The 17,349-nt window shown below is 33.4% G+C and overlaps 2 long non-coding RNA genes across 2 annotated transcripts; both read left to right on the top strand.

Moving 5' to 3' along the window:
• The first annotated feature begins 1,121 nt into the window (after window positions 1-1,121).
• LOC133176949 (uncharacterized) lies at window positions 1,122-1,714 on the top strand. Its single transcript, XR_009719594.1, has 3 exons — window positions 1,122-1,163; window positions 1,272-1,468; window positions 1,615-1,714. It is a non-coding gene; the product is annotated as an uncharacterized LOC133176949 (long non-coding RNA).
• A 14,766-nt stretch (window positions 1,715-16,480) lies between these two features.
• On the top strand, window positions 16,481-17,117 carry LOC133176950 (uncharacterized). Its single transcript, XR_009719595.1, has 3 exons — window positions 16,481-16,654; window positions 16,772-16,869; window positions 17,057-17,117. It is a non-coding gene; the product is annotated as an uncharacterized LOC133176950 (long non-coding RNA).
• Window positions 17,118-17,349: the final 232 nt, after the last annotated feature.

The following is a 17,349-nucleotide window of genomic DNA, read 5'->3' on the forward strand; positions in this document are numbered from 1 at the left end:
AGACAATTTAGTTGTTACATGTAGTTGGTCTTTATCGTCTATAGTTAGTAGTTTGTCCAAATATGAAGCAGACGTGGCAAACATAAGAAGGACATAAAATTTCTGCATGTCTGAAATATATACAATCGTATAATGTGCATTCAGTTTAATTTATAAACAGTGGTCTATGGGAATTTCTTTTCAAATATATAGAAGTATTTAAGAAGAATCCCAGTATAATGTACATTAAAGTCTGTTAACATGGTCGTCTGGGAATAGGATATACATACATATAAGACGAATAGTTTATTTTTAAAAATCCACTTTACAACGGTGATACATATGTCAAATCAATATGGAAACATTTCAATACAGTGTATATTGAAGTAGATTAATGTTTTCAATTAATCATTAAAGACAGACCATTTTATTGACCTTCCAGGTGAATATAAGGATTTATTTTTCCTACACTGAACTAAAAATATATTGAAAACACTGCTTAAAAAATATTTCACCTGCACCCGAATTCCACTCAAGTGAACATAATATTCAGGCACAAAAAATCGGAGAAGGGGGAGGGAATGCCCCCCCCCCCCCCCCCCGCTTTATCTAAATGTAAATTTTATGCTATGCCTGGCATGTTTTTCTATATTGCACCAACAATAGATTTCAAATGTAAAATTAATACTGGCTATGTTGATGTTAACTGTTGTATAATATAATGAGATCAACATATCATCGATTTATTCCAAATTTAGCTCAGGTGAGCATTTACCAACAGGCCTCTTAATTAATTTTTTTTTGGCCCCCTAAAAATTTAAACTAAAATCCTCTTTAATCCCGAAATGGTCATTATTTTACGGAGGTCATTTTTCTTCATTTTTAGGGTGATGACACTTTTTCTAAGGGCAAAATGGTCATTTTTCGACGTCAGATATTGACCAGGGGTCATTTTTCGCCGTTTAATAATGACCTCCGGTCATTATTAGACGTCGAAAAATGACCTCCGGTCATTATTCTATGAGAGTCATTTTTCGTCTTTACCATCAATAGTGTCTGAAAAGCCAGTTACTGTAAGGAAAAAGCAATACATACAATTCCTACATGCTTCATGCAAGAAATTTCAGCACTGTATGTACACACTATATGTATTTCTTTTGAAACATGGAGGTTGTACACAAAGGGTTATTATTCTCTATATACTTTTACTAATTACATTTTCTGCATCATTCCTGATATCAGTATGTTGAAATTTTTAAATATTGCAATGATTTCATGATTAATGATTTCAGGACATTGAACGTCTGTGCAGATTAGGAGTGACTGTGTCCCCATTGTCAATGCAGAATAATTTGGCTTCATTACATCATATTCTTAATTGCAAGATAATGCAGTTGAGAGAAGACTGGATGAATCATCAACGTACACAAGTAGCAAAGTATCAGCTTGTTGGTGACAACTGGGACAAGGATATATTGCCGTCATATAGGTGAACATTTATTATACCATTGTAAAACAAAGCAAAATGTCTAGCCAGTATTTTGTGCTGTCAAACTAGCTTTCATAGTGTTCCGGGAGAATAACTGTTATTTTTTAAGGTAGAGTCATTTCTTTGAATGTTTTAATTTTCAAAAGAAAAAGTGAACAGAGTACCCAGTCTCTTAACCTATTTAATGTGATGGTTGTTGTGGATAGGGTACGATTTGTTGAAGAGAAGACACATTCTGTAAATGAAATCATCACTGTCTTCTTTTCTCTCTTCCTTAGAGGAACAAAAGATTTTGGAAAAGGAGCTTGTTGTCCTTGTAGCCTTAATATTTATTGAGCATATACACATGCACCTTCTCTGGAATCTATATCCAGACCATCTTCTGCATGAATTTATTAATTATGCTGGACTGAAAACCCAACAAGTATTGAATTCATTCAATTTTATTCTGTTCAACAGAATAATTTATGTATATGTCAGCTACTGAACAGTTTGTTAATTTCCTTAAAGAATCAGGAAAATTCAAGTCAATAACAATTGTCAGCTGCAACGATAACCTTCTAGCCATTATTTTCCTTTATATTTAGTTTCTACTGGGTTTATATGACTGTGATGAAAAGTAAACTGCGGATGTGATTCAAATTCTACAGACGCTTCAAAAGAAGTATGTTCCCATAAAAGAGGATGGTTCCCTAGTAGATCTAATAATTTTTGGTGGTGAGATTTTTTTTAATTTGATATGACATCAGATTTTATGTCAAGTTTAAGTATGATTGCCTAGAAATTCCAAAAGGGACCTGGACACAGATTTGAAGTCAAAATTTACTCAAATTTTCTGTGTAATATCATGACTTATATGTGGCTTTAGCATTTCACACGGAAATATAATAAAAGTGTGTTCAGAAACTTCTTTTATCTGGAAATTATTGAAACTACGAATTTCGGGACGTGTTTGATTGACACATCCGTGCACTTTCCACAAAGTTAACTTTACCTTAATACTAAAAAAAGTAGAAATTTTGTTGTTTATTTATAAAATGTGTTAAAACTATAATCAAAAAGAGTAGAAATGTGAGAAAGCAAAACCAACTCACCAGTATTGTCAGTCGGTGCTAAATGATGTGTGCAGAGATTAACAAATCGAACACTCCAGGTGAAACGTAATCATTAACAATAACAGAGCTCGTGCCCTGTTCACAAAAACAGATGTTTGACGTGATATAAAGATGAATATAGTTGTCATTGAATTCTAAGAATATTCATGTAAGTTCGATTCATTTAACTGGTTTTATTTTTTGGATAAGTATAGAATTTTAACTTGTTAACAGTGCAACTGTGCCTCTTTAACATACAAAAAAGATATGCATAGTTTACTGGCAACAGAAAAAAAATGTAAATCTGCATTATCGTATTTTTAAAGGAGACAGACTCACCGATGAAAGAATTCAGGGGGCACATGCAGCGATGAAAAAAAAAAAAAGAAATACCGAGGCATCAAGACTTGAGGGATTCATATCAAAGATTGAGGATTTTCACCGTTTGATGAGTTTATTGTAGGTAGTTTTTTAATCAATAAAAAGCTAATTTTCATTGAAAATAACTTTAAAATGATGAATGACGCTAGTCTTAAAACACAACACTTATATATGTAATAATAAAACTAATTTTTGCTATGAGTCTAGGCATATTATTAAAGGACTTATCGCATGTTTCTAAATTATTTGAAATTAAAAGCGTACAACGTTCATTATGACCACAGTTTATTAATTTTGTGTTTTATTGCGGATAAACCACGGTAATTAATCAATTATTGACTCAAATGAAAACCCCTGATTTAAAAATCTAAGTTAATTAGATAGCGATCACGTGACCCTGTGACGTCAAAGGCGACAATGGCTGATCATCTCTTCACGTTAATCTTACAAAAATATACGCGATACAACCTGAATTTTCTGCGTTGTGGACGACCAAATCGCTTATTTTATTGATATGAAATTGAATATCCAATCTTATATGTTAGAATTGTCAGCAAGAAAAAATCTGAAAAATCTGTTAACATTGTAAAAATAGCACCGACGATAGCGAGGGATACGCGGCGAAGACGAAGAAACTCGCTATCAGAATACGATTTGTTTTGTCATCTCATCACATTTATTTACATATTTGATTCACAAATTTACCATAATTTAATTTTGTTGTTCTTCGTTTTTAACGTAATATTAATTTATGCAAGTCTTCATATGTTTTTTAAAGGATGGCGATCCTGAAAAATACAAATGTAATTTCCCGATCACGAAATATTGCCGTAATCAGAGCTACAGATTCTAAATGTTTGGGAAAAAAACGAAAATATCTAATAAGCCTTATACCTTAGAACTAGTTAATGTTTCTATAGTTGAAAGGCACGTTAGGAATTAATTTTTTCACCATTTTTCGTAAAGCAGCATTTGTCGTTGATAACTCCGTAAATAGTGTGTAAATTCTCATCTCTCTATCACTGAACTGTCGCCTATGACGTCAGAGCAGTATTTCGCCGAAATCCGACTGAAATATGCATATTGCCGTATTTGAATTTCAACTCCCAATATCTCTTAAAATATGCTTTCAACAACGTTCATTGGATTCAGTATTTTAATAAACAAGGTTGTAGATAATATTTTTCATCAAATTACGATTTTTGAAAAATCATGCGATAAGTCCTTTAAATAATGATTGAAAAGTACTCGGACACATTCATCAGAAGAAAAAAAGTCATTTTTATTTCAACAGAACTCTGATTATCTTATGTATTAAATATTGTGTGCCAATTTCAAACTGACGTACAACACTGAATCTTCTATGGATCAAGGCACCATGTAATATTACCGAAACCTCCTTAATTCATGAGACGTTAAAGGAAAAAAAAATGCCTACAGGCATCACAAAATGCTGTATTATACAGTGTTAGATGTAATATGCTGTGCTATGTTTCTATATTTAGAAGGAGTGAATTCAGTTCAAGAATTCACATTTCCAGCAGATTTTAGTTGGTTGAATAGCAAAGCCACAGCTATTGCGCGGACATTCTTCTTTTAGGATGAGGAGGATGTTATAAAAGATGTCCGTGACCCAAATCATCCTGATAACTACTGGGTTTCAAACAAAGTTGAAGATCACTTGAAGTGTCACTACTGTGATAAAACATGCGTGTGCTTGGAAGCTAGCAAGTTCATAAAGCAAATCAACACAGAGTGTCTATTCCAAAGAAAAAATTGTGAAGCATAAAGATGATGATGAACTTTATCTGTGCTGGCTTTATTCAAACTAACATTGCTTCATAAAAATATTAACTCTGCAATCAATATGCATATGAGGGATGGTCACAGGAGTGTCAGATCTGTCCTCTATGAGTTACCACTACACAGCAAGACGGGCAAAATCAAATTTTTGACTGTTCATCTTACTGCTCTGACAAAAGATATGTTGGACAGCGAACAAAGACAGCGCCTTATAGCCAAGTGCTTCATAAATGTACAAGGAGGGAAGAATCATGACCTAGCCCTTGGTGGGTATGTTGAAATTTTGAATAGGGGCGGTAAGGTTGTGTGTTCAAGTTACCAGACTAAGGACAGAATAATGATCTGTAAACGTTTAACATTATTTATTTCTGAGAACCACTTGACCAATTTTATCCAAGACTGGCATAAAGCATCCTTGGGTAAAGGGGATTCAAAACTGAAAGGCAAATGGAGTTTATACTAAAAAGACAAATTTTAAAAGACAGGGTGGGGTCATTAAAAATTTTCTTCTCAAAAACAACTGAGCCTCAAAAGATGAAATTTACGTAAATTAAGCTTCTTAGTGTAGATTTTAAATTTTTCAAATTCTGGACCCCAGGGTAAGGGGGATCAAAATTTTAGATTGGAAAACATAGGAAAACAATTTTCAAATAACGTACGCGTGGAATCCTTGGAGAAGAAACAGACAGTTACCTATGTTACGTCCTTGGTTTGATGCGGTACCGGGAACGATAATTAAACCCCGTTCCTAACAAGACAAGCTCACGAGACAGGCTCCCTACCATTAGGCTACCGCAACCAGTCCTACCTCAAAAAAGCACCTTCAGCTTTGTGTAGTACATTATTATTTTCATTTCGTTCCCGGAAAAAAAGGGCGAGCCCAATTAAAAGGAAATTGAACAAACAAAAAAAAATTAAACAGGGTTAATAACAGTTTGTTGCCGTCACAGTAGCTCATCAGTCGGTAGAGCACTCGTTCCGTGATCTGAAAGTCGTGTGTTCGAATCACATCCGCGACTGACCAAAGTCGATAAAAAATTGGTAGCAACTGTTCCTTTGCGAAGCTTTCGGCACTTTGAAGTGAAAGTTGCGGGTCCATGGGATGAGGCCTTAAAAACTGAGGCCATGTGTCACAGAAGGGATTGGTACGATGAAGAACTCTCATTGCTTAATGGCCCTGAGTGCCGAGAAAAGGTCTAAATATGAAGTCCTTCACCGGTATATTGTGACATCTCTATATGAGTAAAAAAATTTAGAACAAGCGTAAAACAACATACAATCAATATAACAATTTGTTCATCATACTTGTTAGTATTGCACAATTATTCCGGAAAAAGAGTTATCGTTTCCTTTCCTTGTGTGATGCCAAAACTTCCTAAAAAAAGACTGTAAGGGTGCATTCGACTTGCTCCTTGTAGGAAATTCCCAAAATGATTTTAGCACGATCGATTTTTTGCAGATTTATCATCAAATACAAAGAACATGTCACGGTTAGCTGGAGCTTTGGCTATTTATTTTATGACGTTTGACAACGTTATTGCATCTTTAATATCTGCTCCCACTGTCTCATTAGACTTTTCTTGAAGAGATACTCAAGCTGGGGATACAAAACGACTGACTCATGCTTGTTTATATGACTTTGAAATTTCATAAACGGTCGATTTCCACAATACTAGTATACAAAAGTAAAAGTTCTTCACTTGACTGTCATCTTAATCTGCTTTTCAGAATTTAATTACTTGTACTTTGCATTGGAGCAATGTTACTTTTAGACTTGACTTATTATAAGATTCACTTGCCATGAATCGACAATAAATCCGTCCCCCCCCCCCCATTCTCTCTGAATATTTTCTATAATTCAAATCAATCTAGACAAATCTTGTCTCTTTACGGCCTTTAAAAAATCTTTAAAGGACTTATCGCATGTTTCTAAATTATTTGAAATTAAAAGCGTACAACGTTCATTATGACCACAGTTTATTAATTTTGTGTTTTATTGCGGATAAACCACGGTAATTAATCAATTATTGACTCAAATGAAAACCCCTGATTTAAAAATCTAAGTTAATTAGATAGCGATCACGTGACCCTGTGACGTCAAAGGCGACAATGGCTGATCATCTCTTCACGTTAATCTTACAAAAATATACGCGATACAACCTGAATTTTCTGCGTTGTGGACGACCAAATCGCTTATTTTATTGATATGAAATTGAATATCCAATCTTATATGTTAGAATTGTCAGCAAGAAAAAATCTGAAAAATCTGTTAACATTGTAAAAATAGCACCGACGATAGCGAGGGATACGCGGCGAAGACGAAGAAACTCGCTATCAGAATACGATTTGTTTTGTCATCTCATCACATTTATTTACATATTTGATTCACAAATTTACCATAATTATGTTCCCCAAACGAAGTTTGGGAACATATTGTTTTTACTCTGTTTCTTATTATGTTCCCCAAACGAAGTTGGGGAACATATTGTTTTTACTCTGTTTCTTGTTATTAAGGTCTTCCGTCTCCACGGAAGACCTTATAGTGATTCTATTGTTTCTTATTATTATTATTATTATTCTTTTTTTTTTAGACAAAATTTTGTGCACGCGATTTCTCGAAAACTATTCAATGAATTTCCTTGAAATTTTCAGGGATAAAAGGTCTTTATATGAATTTTATATAAAATTCCGTTTTTTGGTAAATTCGGTTCCAATGCCAAGTTATGGACAATTTTCTGATTTTAAAATGCAATTTTGTCCTTGAGTGTTCTCAAGAATGGCTTAAGATATTAACTGGAGACTTGTTAGAGATGATAGAACATGATTTCTAAATTGGAGAGGGCACCTTTTCGTTCGTCGTCGGCACTTCCGGTCGCCTACGGAAGTGATCAAAGAAATCGTTAAATTTCAACTTTCTTTTTTTAAATCATTTCTTACATCACAATATTGCATCTCTTTTGTAGTTTTGAAATATGTTGGTCCCACCGGAAACAAAAACGTCAACTTCCGGTTATAAGAGAAAAACTACATAATTTGAGTATTTTTCTTTCCCATTAACATCTTTTGTAGATAAAGTATTTGGAATGAATTTTAAATATGTTATTCAGACAGCAAATGTCTAGAGTAACCTCAAATATCTTTCAAAAATTCACTTCCGGTCGCGTGTTTTTCTGTTCTAAAAATGAGAAGTTGTCTAAGCAAGATCTCGGAAATGATAAGAGATTAAGACACCAGACTTATATGAGCAACAGACCTTAAGATGTAGCCAAAACCACTTGGGTTCAGAGCGTCAGTCGTCACTTCCGGTCGTCACAGGAAGTGATCAAAGAAATTGAAAATTTCAACTTTTCTTTTTTTCATTAAAATATGCATCACTTTATTGCATCTTTTTCGCAGATTCGAAAGATGTTGGTCCCACCGGAAACGAAAACGACAACTTCCGGTTATAAGAGAAAACTACAAAATTTGAGTATTTTACTTTGCTATAAATATTCTTCATATATAATGTATTTGAAATGAATTTTAAATGTTATTCAGACTGCAAAGGTCTAGCGTAACTTCAAATATCTTTCAAAAATTCACTTCCGGTCGCGTGTTTTTCTGTCCTCAAAATGAAAAATTGTCTGAGCGAGATCTCCAAAACAGGTAAAAGATTAAAACACCAAATTTTTATGAGTAGCAGACCTTGAGGAGTACGCAAAACCATTTTGGTGAAACGCGTCAGTCGTAACTTCCGGTCGTCACAGGAAGTGATCAAAGAAACCAAAAAATTTAATTTTTCTTTTTTAAATTAAAGTTTGCATCACTTTATTGCATCTCTTTCGCTGTTTTGAAATATGTTAGATTCCACCGGAAACAAAAACGGCAACTTCCGGTTTTAGGTGATAAACTACGTTTTTTCGATATTTAACTTTCTCATAAATTTTGCTTATCGATAAAGTACTTGAAGTGTTTTTATGCATTTTGTAGATACTGCAAATGTCTAGAGAAACGTCAGAGATTTTTTTTTTTATAAAATTCACTTCCAGTCACGTGTTTACCTGTCCTCAGAATTAGAATTTGTTCTCACAATATTGCTCTGCAACAGTAAATGACTGAAGCCTAAAACTTTCAGAACTGATGGTCAGACAACAGTTTATTTGAATCGCGAAGAAATCTAGTATCGCCGTTACTTCCGGTCGTGATAGGAAGTGATGCAAAAAAGTGAATGGTTAATGGTTAGCACGTTGGATTTTCACGCTGACAACCAGGGTTGAATTTCCAGAGTGTCTGAATTTCTTTTATCACCTTTTCAGCTTGAATTTACGTTTTTATTTTCAAAATTGGACGGAAGACCTCTCATTGCTCGCAATGAGTTTCTAGTTATTATTATTTTTCTTCTTCTTCTTCCTGGGTACTTTTTTGTCCGCGAGTGATCTCGTCAACTACTCATCCGATTGAGGTGAAACCTTTTTAGGGTTAATAGGCATGTTTTGTAGATATGCGGAATCAAGGTCATTTTGCGCGCACGTGCATGCACGTGCGTGCGCGTGCAATGCGTAAAATGACCAATATACTTGATATAGCTGTAACTTTTATATTTTTTGATGAAATGCTTTGATACTCAGAATATAAGGATATATTAGAAGTGAAAACAAGATGACATGGTCAACATGCACATGCATGCACGTGTGCGCAGGCGCAAAGCTTAAAATGACAAATATACTTGATATAGTCGTAACTTTGATACTTTTTGATGAAATGCTTTGATACTCAAAATATTTATATATATTAAAAGTGTAGACAAGATGACATGGTCATCATGCACATGCATGCATGCATGCATGCATATGCATGCACGTGCGCGCGCGTGCAATGTGTTAAATGACCAATATACTTTATATAGCCGTAATTTTTATATTTTTTATGAAAAGCTTTGATATTAAGAATATACAGATATATTAAAAGTGTAGACAAGATGATGTGGACATCATGCTCATGAATGCACATGCGCGCGCGTGCAATGTGTTAAATGACCAATATACTTAATATAGCCATAACTTTTATATTTGTTTTATGAAAAGCTTTGATACTAAGAATAAACAGACATATTATAAGTGTAGACAAAATGGCATGGTCATTATGAACATGCATGCAGGTGCGCATGCGTGCAATGCTAAGATGACCAATATACTTGATATAGCCGGAACTTATATATTTTTTGATGGAATGTTTTGATACTGAGAATATAAAGATGCTTTTATAGTATAGATGAGATGACATGGTCATCCTGCACATGCATGCACGTGCGCACGCGTGAAATGCAAAAAACGATCAATATACTTCATTGCCTTATTTAATGAAGCTTACAGGAAATAAGATACCAAAAGGGTGTTGGGGAGCGTTTGGGGAACATCTGTAACGGTCCCCGTTACAATTATAACTAGTTATTATTATTATTATTCTTTTTTTCTACTTTCTTCTCCGGTACTTTTTTGTCCGGGAGTGTTCTCATAGAACCACTCATCCGATTGACATGAAACCTTTTTAGGGTTAATAGGCATGTTGTGTAGGTGTGTGGAACGAAGGTCATTTTGCGCGCACATGCATGCACGTGCGCGCGCGTGCAATGAGTGAAATGACTGATATACTTGATGAAGCCGTAACTTTTATATTTCTTGATCAATTGCTTTGAAACTCAAAATATAAAGATATATTAGTAGTCTAGACAAGACAACATGGTCAAATTAGCGTGAACTCACGCGCATGCATGTGCGCTCTTCTCTGATTGGCTAATACAAAAATCTCAATAATTTCCTTGTTTTTTGACAAAATACTTTGAAATTTAGAATAAAAGTATATATTATAAGGTGCTACAACATGTTATATAGGAAATTTCTTGAAAACACGCGCATGCAGGTGTGCTGCAAACTGATTGGTTGAAACTTTAAATGTCTTTAACTCCCTTGGTTTTTAACAAAACAGGATGAAATTTAAGACATGGATAGGCACATAGAGCTCCTACATTATGATACTATCAAAATTGAATGCAAGGCCATGCATGCGCGTATGCTGAATTTTGATTGGCTAATACTTAAAGGGTTACATCTCTCTTATTTTTCAATGAAATTCTTTAATATTTAAAACAAATGTATGTATTGTGAGACACTATAAGATAATTAATGTAAAAAATGTAGCTATTAGATTGGCTCATACCCATATGGCTATATCGGAGTAGTTTTCCAATGAAATACCCTTAAAAATAAAGTGTCCATCTATATTACAAAAGTATTGTCTAATTTATTGAAGCTTGTAGGGAATGGGGCATCACAAGGGATTGGGGAGCCGTTTGGGGAACATCTGTAACGGTTCCCGTTACAATTAGCACTAGTTTAACTTTGTTGTTCTTCGTTTTTAACGTAATATTAATTTATGCAAGTCTTCATATGTTTTTTAAAGGATGGCGATCCTGAAAAATACAAATGTAATTTCCCGATCACGAAATATTGCCGTAATCAGAGCTACAGATTCTAAATGTTTGAGAAAAAAACGAAAATATCTAATAAGCCTTATACCTTAGAACTAGTTAATGTTTCTATAGTTGAAAGGCACGTTAGGAATTAATTTTTTCACCATTTTTCGTAAAGCAGCATTTGTCGTTGATAACTCCGTAAATAGTGTGTAAATTCTCATCTCTCTATCACTGAACTGTCGCCTATGACGTCAGAGCAGTATTTCGCCGAAATCCGACTGAAATATGCATATTGCCGTATTTGAATTTCAACTCCCAATATCTCTTAAAATATGCTTTCAACAACGTTCATTGGATTCAGTATTTTAATAAACAAGGTTGTAGATAATATTTTTCATCAAATTACGATTTTTGAAAAATCATGCGATAAGTCCTTTAAGGTTTTGACAAAGGTCAAGATGTCCAAAAAATTATTTTTACAATAGCTCCCAAACTATGTGAGGTATAAGTTTAAAACTTTTACAGGTTATATATATATATATATATATATATATATATATATATATATATATATATATATATATATATATATATATATATATATATATATATATATATATATATCGCTGATTGACAGATAGAAAGTATCACTTGTCACCAAAAAAAAAAAAAAAATAAAAAATAAAAAAAAATTAAAAAAAATACATTTTTCGAGAAAAGGGCAAGTTGGACGTGAAAGGCCTCTGAAAGGCTGTTATTGAAACCATGGCGTGTATAAAGACAAGACCCCAATAAGATCCGCCATTTGCAATGTACTTTCGGTTTCAAATCTTAACATATGGACAAAATAAAACAAGGAAAACAACTTTCAATAGGCTATCGAGGTCCAACTTGCCCTTCATTGATAAACATATATTGTTTCTGCAATAATGGCTTCACTGAAGGTACGGAATTAAGTGTAATTTTTAAAAATATATGCATTTTTTAAAAGATTTTTTCTCGATAAATATTTTTTAAGTATTTGTTATCAAGTGATACCTTCTATCTCTTAATCAATGATATGTTTATAAGCTGTAAAAGTTTTAACTTTATAAACCACATAGTTTGGGAGCTATTGTAAAATTAAATTTTTTGACATGTTGACCTTTGGCAAAACCTTAAACTCTAGGCTAGTTTTTAACAAATTTAAATGAAACTTAACAAAAGACGTTTTCCCCGTTTGACTGAAACCTAACACCTCCCCCCCTTGCCAAGCACTGGCGTCATTTTAAACCCTAAGATTTTATCACTCTTAACAAAATTTACATAAATATATCATACAACTGACTGAATGTTTGCTTGTCCTCTTAGGATAAAAAATAATTCAAAAATACTTTAAAGAATATGAAGTTAAAATAGTAATTAATAGGATGAGAAAATTTCAGAATGAATGAAAAAATAATTGTTTTTCTGGAAGTCAAAAAAAAAATTGGAGGTGTATTGTTCTCGGACAGTTGGTCTTACAGGGCAAACAAACAATTTATTTATTTTTTTTGGCAGAAAAGATGTTATTGAATAAATTTAAGAGTCATTCTCTGTAAGCATCAAAGAATTTAGAAAATAGTTGGAAATGGTACATCAGAGATTTGGCTGATATTTTGCATGTAATGTAGAAACACCATGTATAGGTCATATTTGGGGTCAACAGACAAATTTGAGTACCGGTTGCCATGGTTACCAAAACCATTTTTAGCTCATAAATGAGCAGCATTCTACTAAAATTGTATCCACTTCATCTTAATTTTTTATTTTCTACATACCCGTACGAACAAGTGAGGCGTAAACCAGCTGGATGAGACATGGAAACCAGCTGGTTTCTAGACGGAATTCAGAATTACGTGTCTTTACCAGGCGTACATGAGCAGGACACGTATTCCTGCTCTTTGCACACACGGAATACGTGTCATTTTCCGCCTCATGGGCCAGGCGTAATTCTTGTATCAGGCGTAACTTTTTAAAACCAGGCGTAATGCTGAACTTAGTAAAATTGGTAAGGCGTAATGTTGGACTTAGAAAAATTAGTGAGGCGTAATGTTGGACTTAGAAAAATTGGTGAGGCGTAATGTTGGTCTTAGAAAAAAATAGAAAAGGTACAATGTAGGCAAAACATTATATTTCACTTTTCTTTTGTTAACAATAAGTCCATTGGCAATATTTACAGTGAAATACTTTATAGATTAGAAAACTTTAAGATAAATATTTCAGCATTTGTGTTTGTCCTTCCCAACATCATTGTTGAGCTAAGATAATTTCTAGCTGAAATTACAGTCCCATCACAGATGTCCTTATAAGTTCCACCAGCTATATTTCTGTTAAACCACTCTTGCATTTTGCTTTAAAAAAATCCATCTTGAAAAATAATAGATTGTGGAGTAGATTTATAACAGGTATTTCCAGAAAGAAGTTTTTGGCTTCTTAAATGGTGTTTGACAAAATTCCTTTAGACAGATGACACAATCAACATTTTATTGGCCCCCAAACAACGATGACAATGAAAGTGGTAAGCACTGTCACAAAGGTTCCTTAGTTGTTTTTTTTTTTTTTGGACAACTGTTAAATGCATATATGTCAAATGGTATATGAAATGTGTTCTGCTAGCATCACATCTCAAATTATGTTCAAAAGTTGTTGGATTCATCATCTATTTTTGGTACAAATCACAGCAAGCACTAACATGAATACTCTTATTGAAATACGGATGTTACAGAGCAAAGAATGAAGTTGGAAGTCTTGATCATCATGCTCCGTAACATTGCAATTTCTTCAGTGATATCATCCAAAATGTATTCCTCTTCATCAGATAAATCAGAAAAGAGAATACTATCCTCTTCATTATCAGAAAAATCCTCATCACTAAATTTTATGTATCTTTTTGGCAGTTGGGGTTCTTTGTTTCTTAAATGTTGTCATGTTACTCATCAAATCGTCCAGCTCAGACTCTTCATGGTTAGACATCTAATTCAAGAATAAAACACTACTATTATCCAGTTAATCAAATGCATGCAAGTGAACATTAATTTAATCAACTAAAATAAATATATTTTTAAAAACCAGAAATTGGTGTGGAGGTTGTATTGTTACAAGCTAATCAATATGTACAAAAAAATAATTAATTTTCTTTAAACATATTGAGAAAAAAAAATCGATGAGAACTCATTCGTATTTTTTTTCTCTTGCTTTACATGTACTGTATGATCATCAACAGCTGATCAAGTAGCAGGGATCTATATACGTCCCTGCAAGTTGCAAGAAGTAAATAATTTGTGATCTAATAGTAAAGCGATACAAACAAAACAAAACAATGTTATTTAAGGTTACCTACCTCGCTCATGATGATTATTTCTGCGCCATCGTCTTCTAACTTTAGAGTCGATTTAGTTCCGAGATAATTCGAGTTGCAATCTGTAAAACGGAAGTAACATTCTATTAAATTGATTGTCGATCCCGATATATGTAGGTCGATCTTTTTTTTCTTTTTTTTTTTTATTAAAAAAAAACTGTAAAATACTTACCGATATCAGTTTCCTAGAATCTTCTACTGTTTTCGCGCAATCAATGATTCCTGTTCTTGTTATTTATGTCGGCAAATTTACACATTTCGATCACAAATTCTGTACCTTGTAATGCATCTCATATTTTAAATCTCCATCGTTCCATAAATTAACTTGAGCTGAAATTTGCTAAATTTTACAAACGCTTTCCGTAAGTAACCTTCTTTATTTTGTTTGGTTATTCCATGATTTTCCAGTGTGCCGAGAACAACTGTAAACTAAGGTGTTTTCTCAGAGGCCAAGGAGAATCGCCTTACAAAATGATCTCAGTGAAATTTATTGATCTACACATTGATTTTGCATCTTAAAAAAAAAAAATCGACAAATTAATACTAAAAGAACGCATTTTTTATTTTGAGAGATTATTTTGGGGAAAATTTGTAATAGCTTTTGTATCGATCCCGTCGTGAACCTCAACAGTAGAGCATCTTCGAACCGGGGCTGCAGAAACTTGATATCCCACGCTATCAAAATCCCGCCCGCATGGTCATTTCAAATTTTGTTGCTTTGAAAGAAACATTGCCCTGCCGATTTCTACTTGTTTCTGACAACTTGGTTTTACTTGAAAGTGAAAATACTTCGATGAGGATTGCAGTTTGACTGTCGTGGGAGAAAAAGACAAAACGTTGACAATAAGGACGGAATTCGAAGTGAGATACCATCATTCATGGCCCCATCATCAGTGGTAAGAATTTTTTTAGATTTTCATACTCATGATACTCCAGCGAGGTTAACACTTTGAAATATATCATATAGTATTATCCATAAAAATTTAAGAAATGTGCTTTGAAAATCATTTTGTTAACATGTATAATGATTAGATTACATGTAGCATTCGTGTTTGTTTACGCATGGAGACCTGTCGTATTTGTAAACTACTGCTGTTCTATACTCCATGATTTTTTTTAAAATTATCTTTCTATCGCATAATTATCATTTTTAGTATTTATCATTTCGAAAAAATATATACAAAACAAAAAATATACGAGGCATTTTCCACTTTTTTTTTTTTTTTTTTTAAAAGTCGGGTTCAAGATTAGGGAAATATAAAGTCGCATGGATCACAACATGGTATGATGGTATGAATTATAAATTTGCCACACGGCGCGGTGGCTGTCTTAAAAATTTTACTAGACAAAATAATTACAGTAATTTTAATCAAAAGCTGTCCTGATAACAAATAGAGTGCACTTTCTGATAAGCTGACCATGTTAATATGGTTAAGGTGATGTTTAATGGGTTGCTACAATGCATAGGTGGATCGGAAACTTTTCATACCCAATCAATATATATATATATATATATATATATATATATATATATATATATATATATTTATTCTCATAAGTTTCTTGTATTCGTTCCTTCCTACTGACTTACAATGGGTCTGTTTTGTGTTTCTTAAAAGGGGGGGGGGGGTCAAGCTCAGATATGCTACACAAAGCTCACATTTCTTGGTGATAATTTTTTTATATGTGTGTGTATTTGTAGATGATGAAGAGGAACTAACAAAGTTTGCTATTCGGCATGCAGCAAATTATTAGGAAACTTGCAGGAGAAAGCAAAAGATATTCCAGAGAGACTGTTTAATTTCTCAATCTAAACACAGAGAAAGCAAATGGGAAGAGAACAAGGGCTCCAACAGACAAAATAAAAGAAATTAAGGAACATGATGAAGATGATATCCCAAATAATAAGAAGAAAAACACTGAGGATACAAGAGAGAAGAAACAGGAGCTAAGTCCCAAGGAAAAGAAGATACCAAGTCACAAAACTCCTCCCTTGAGAAAACACTCTACTACCAACATTCTTTCATTGGTAGTAGTAGTAGATATTAGCATTTCATCCCATGGAGGATTGTGTTGAGGTTAGATAATAATAAAAAAATAAAAACCTAAATAAAGTATTTGTAAAATACGCATTCAATATTTGATATATTTAACTATATGCACGGCTTTAATATATTTCTATTCCTATCATCCAGATAATCAAGAAGCAAGCTTCCTGTGTCCAAATCCTCCTTCTTCAGAAAAACCAAGGGAGAATGACCAGGATATTTCACCCCCTGGAATATCTGAAGGGGTAAGATTTTCATGCCCCCAATTGAAGGATTGGGGATATATAGTGTTTGGTCTGTCTGTTTGTTTTCCTGTCAACCCATTATGTAATACAACAATTTTTTTTTCTCTAATTGTAAATACTGATCTTGTTGGACATAATGCATGTGATTTCAGACCTACATTAAAGCATGGCTACAATTTTCCTTCAGGTTATGCCCTTTAGTGGTGTGGAGAAAATGAAGGAAAAAAGTGAACCAAGAACTGAACAATGCCATCAAAGAGCAAGTCTCATTGCAGGACAAAAATTTAAAAAGGAACATGGGAAAGAAAAATATGAGAATGCAAAGAAGAGCTCAGTGCACGATACAAGCTAAGCTAATGTAAAACACACTTATTGCGAAGTACAATGAATGAACAATTTTGATTAGGCGTAGTTCATTATATCCATTAAGTTCACAGCAATATTCTAAAATTTAAGGAAATGAAAATCACTATAACCATG

Source organism: Saccostrea echinata, unplaced genomic scaffold (assembly GCF_033153115.1).
Source record: "Saccostrea echinata isolate AGI-Se365-2 ecotype Australia unplaced genomic scaffold, CSIRO_AGI_Sech_v1 ptg000085l, whole genome shotgun sequence".
Taxonomy (NCBI): domain Eukaryota; kingdom Metazoa; phylum Mollusca; class Bivalvia; order Ostreida; family Ostreidae; genus Saccostrea; species Saccostrea echinata.